We start from the raw sequence: 4,802 nt of genomic DNA, 5'->3' as shown, positions 1-4,802 counted from the left end.
TCACATTCACTTAGTTCAAAAGATTCAAATGAGAAGACATAGCTATAAGTGAATGCTGTAGAGGACAAAACACTAACATATGTAAGTATCAGAATAAGACCAAATCCATATTGTGAAGATAAACATGAAGTCAGGTCAATATTGATGTAACACCCCGGATGTAACTTTCCCAATTTGTACCCCTACTCTTGCCGTTTCCGGCGTTAAGTTATATTTATTTCCTAGGGTTTGGTTCTTTGTCTCTGTGTGTTGTTATCGTTGTCATGCATCTCATATCATGTCATCATGTGCATTTCATTTGCATACATGTTCGTCTCTTGCATTCGAGCATTTTCCCCATTGTCCGTTTTGCATTCCGGCGCTTCGTTCTCCTCCGGTGGTCATTTCTAGCTTTCTTTCGTGTGTGGGGATTAAACATATCCGGATTGGACCGAGACTTGCCAAGCGGCCTTGCTTTACTAACGGTAGACCGCTTGTCAAGTTTCGTATCATTTGGACTTCGTTTGATCCTCCAACGGTTAACCGAGGGACCGAAAAGGCCTCGTGTGTGTTGCAGCCCAACACCCCTCCAATTTGGCCCAAAACCCACCTAACTCTGCTCCATCATCTAGAGCGTTCGATCACGATCGCGTGGCCAAAAACCGCACCTCATTTGGACTCTCCTAGCTCCCTCTATGCCTATAAATAGATCCCTCCACGAAATCCCGGGTCTCCTCCCCCCAAACCCTAGATATTTTTCCCCGCAGCGCACCGGACACGTCCGTCCGCGCGCCGGACACCGCCGCCGTCCTCTCCTGCGTTGCCACGTGGCACCCGCCGCCGCCTCCCACCGCGCGGCCCGGGAGCCCACGGCCGGCCCCCGCGGCCCGCTTCTCGCGCCGCCTCCCGCCGCCTTCCCGCGCCGCCCCGCTCCGCCTCTCGCCGCCCTGCCGCGCAGCCCCGCTCCGGTGGCTGCCGCCCGAGCCGCCGCCGCCGCCGCGCCAAGCCTCCAGCCGCCTCCGGCCGCCTCCGCAGCATCGCTCGCCGCAGCCGCCGCCGCCGACTCCGCCCCGGCCAGATCCGGCCATCGCCCCACCGGATCCGGCCACTACCCCTCTCTCCAGCCGTCTACAGTGCAGATCCGGCGAGCTCCTCGATTTCCACGCCGGGTCAAACCCTAGATCCGGAGGTTGAATTTTTCCAAAGTCCTGAAATTGCAGATCCAAGTGCTCATGTTCGTAGCTCCGTAACTTTTCATCCGTAGCTCCAATTCATGCATATAGCATATCAAAATGTTCATCTCAGAGAGTACATCATTTCATTCCATTGCGTCATTTTCATTTGAGCTCATATTGAAGCCCGAAATTCTGTTAGAAGAGGGCTAATTGAGTTAATTGTCAGATCTGCTGTTCCATTTAGGTTTTTTTGTCATTTTTGCCATGATTACTGTGTGCTTGCTATGCCCATGAGTTCTACATGTGTTTTGTTAAGGGTTTTGTCATCTTTCCAGAGGTGCAACCCATGTATTTTTAGGATGTGTGTGGTGACTTGTGCAAGCTTGCAAAGTGGTGCACTTAGTAATTCTGTTTTCAGGGACTTAGTAATTTCACCAAGTCCTGCAGCTGTTTGTCTCATGATGCCATATGTTCTTGTTGTTTCCTAGTGATCCGTGCCTCTTTTGAGGATGATCAGTAAGGGAGTTTTGTTAATCTTGTAGTACTCTATCTATCCATGTCTTTGTTTGAAATCATGGAGCACCCTAGCTTGATTCAATCGAGCTCTACTTTTGCTACTTTGTGAATCTGGGCAGATTGTCAACTTGTTTGCAATTTTGCCGATGATGTTGTAGTTGATCCGTGCATGCTATGCTATTGTTCTTGCCATGTCTAGCTTGCATTTTTTGCCTTCTTGATGGGTGTATGCTTGTCTTGCCAAGACTTGCACCGTAGTGAGTGCATCGAGCTCGTAAACATGCCTACTTGAGTTATGTTTCAGCATGTGTCAGTTTTTCACTAAGTCTGAAAACTGATTATGTTCTTGCTATGTTCACATGCTTGCAATTGTATTTTCTGGTCCTTTTTGGCTCAAGGTCACTAAGGGACTTTTGTTAATATCTTTGAGTAGCTCCATGCCATGATTTACTTTGCCATATTTAGGTCCTATAGCATGTAGTTTTGTTGCTCCGAAGAGTGCTACTTGATCTGAAATTCCAGACAAGTGTTAATTTCACTAAGTCTGAGATCTATTTGTCATATGAATTTTTGCCATGCTTGTTTGAACCTGTTAGTGGATGAATTGGCCGTAGCTCAGTGCTAGACTTTTGTTAAGCATCTTGTATGCATCCCTGTAATGTATTTTGTTGTCATGTATGGGTGCTGTAGCATGTTCATCTCATTGCATTTAGATGCCTACTTGCTGTAAATCACAGACCGGTGCCATTTTTGTATCGCTTGCCATTTCCAAACTGTAACTCCGATTCCGGCGTTCTTTATATCGTTTTCAAGAGATTTCATCTCAACTTTCCAGTGGAACACTTGGTTTTCCAAGTTGAGGCCAGGTTCATGCATTTCCTGTCATATCTTGCATTTTGCATCCCGCATCGCATCCCGCATAGCATATCATCATTGCATCGTATTGCTTAGTCTTGCACGTGGTTGATTGTATCCTTGTTGCTTGTTTGTCTTGTTTGGGTAGAGCCAGGAGACGAGTTCGCTAACGAGGAGCCCGTTGAGTTTGCTTTTGAGGATCCAGTCAACTCTGACAACTGTGCAGGCAAGATGATCATACCCTCGAAATCACTACTATCTTTGCTATGCTAGTTTGCTCGCTCTTTTGCTATGCCATTGCTACGATGCCTACCACTTGCTTTCAAGCCTCCCAAATTGCCATGTCAAACCTCTAACCCACCATTGTCCTAGCAAACCATTGATTGGCTATGTTACTGCTTTGCTCAGACCCTCTTATAGCGTTGCTAGTTGCAGGTGAAGATTGAAGGTCGTTCCTTGTTGGAACATTTATTTACTTGTTGGGATATCATTATATTATCTTGTTATCTTAATGCATCTATATACTTGGTAAAGGGTGGAAGGCTCGGCCTCTCGCCTAGTGTTTTGTTCCACTCTTGCCGCCCTAGTTTCCGTCATATCGGTGTTATGTTCGCGGATTTTGCGTTCCTTACGCGGTTGGGTTATAATGGGAACCCCTTGATAGTTCGCCTTGATTAAAGCTTTTCCAGCAATGCCCAACATTGGTTTTACCATTTGCCACCTAGCCTTTTCTTTCCCTTGGGTTCTGCAGACTCAAGGGTCATCTTATTTTAGCCCCCCCGGGCCAGTGCTCCTCCGAGTGTTGGTCCAACTGAGCAATGTCCGGGGCTACCAGGGGCAACTCTGGGCTGGCCTACCCGACGTCTTGCTCATCTGAGTGTGCCCTGAGAACGAGATATGTGCAGCTCCTATCGGGATTTGTCGGCACATTCGGGCGGTGTTGCTAGTCTTGTGTTAACTTGTCGAAGTGTCTTGAATTACCGAGATACCGAGTCTGATCGGAACGTCTTGGGAGGAGGTCTATTCCTTCGTTGACCGTGAGAGCTTGTCATGGGCTAAGTTGGGACTCCCCTGCAGGGATCGAACTTTCGAAAGCCGTGCCCGCGGTTATGGGCAGATGGGAATTTGTTAATGTCCGGTTGTAGATAACTTGAACCTTAACTTAATTAAAATGAATCAACCGAGTGTGTTACCGTGATGGCCTCTTCTCGGCGGAGTCCGGGAAGTGGACACGGTGTTGGAGTAATGTTTGCGCAGGTTGCTCTCTAGTTTCTCGCTCGCGCTTTGCCTCCTCTTCTCGCTCTCTTCTGCGAATAAGTTAGCCACCATACTTGCTAGTCGCTTGATGCAGCCCACTCATATTTACCTTGCCATACCTATAAGCTTAAATAGTCTTGATCGCGAGGGTGCGAGATTGCTGAGTCCCTGTGGCTCACAGATTACTATTACACCAGATGCAGGGCCTGATGATTCCGCTCCAGGAGACGCATGTGAGCTCAAGTGGGAGTTCGACGAAGACTCTCAACGTTACTATGTTTCCTTTCCCGATGATCAGTAGTGGTGCCCAGTTGGGGGTGATTGGGACCGTTGTCGCATGTTGGGTTCTCTTTTATTTTGGTGCCGTAGTCAGGCCATGAGTGTTTGGATGATGTAATGTTATTTATGTACTTGATTGACGTGGCGAGTGTAAGCCAACTATGTTATCTCCCCTTTATTATTCATATTACATGGGATGTTGTGAAGATTGCCTAACTTGCGACATATGCCTTCAATGCGATTATGCCTCTAAGTCGTGCCTCGACACGTGGGAGATATAGTCGCATCGAGGGTGTTACAAGTTGGTAATCAGAGCCTTCCCCGACCTTAGGAGCCCCATTGCTTGATCGTTTTAGCGGCCGAGTTGTGTCTAGAAAAATGTTTTGAGTCTTTAGGAATTATATATTGGAGAGTTTAGGAATTCTTTTTACTTCCCAGTCTCCTCATCGCTCTGGTAAGGCATCCTGACGTAGAGTTTTGACTCTTCTCTTCTCAAATTTCACTAAAAAAAATTTTAGGATCACGCGGGTATCTTGGAATCGTTCCGATGGTTTTATGATGAGAATATTGTCTTGGTGCCTCCTGTCAGGGGTTTAGTGGAAGTGTCCCGGGGAGTTGAGCTCTGAGGTGTTTTCATCATAATTTTATCGTTGCAGTTCTGGAATACCTGAGTCTAGTACGCCGACATCGAAAATCTCTTTTATGCAGTTCATTGGTGAGATAACCTCGACGCCACCCAGT

The sequence above is a fragment of the Triticum urartu genome, chromosome 3A (genome assembly GCF_056163025.1).
Source record: "Triticum urartu cultivar PI428250 chromosome 3A, HENAU_Tu73, whole genome shotgun sequence".
Lineage (NCBI taxonomy): Eukaryota > Viridiplantae > Streptophyta > Magnoliopsida > Poales > Poaceae > Triticum > Triticum urartu.
The sequence above is the reverse complement of the archived record's forward strand: the minus strand, read 5'-3'. Positions refer to the sequence as shown.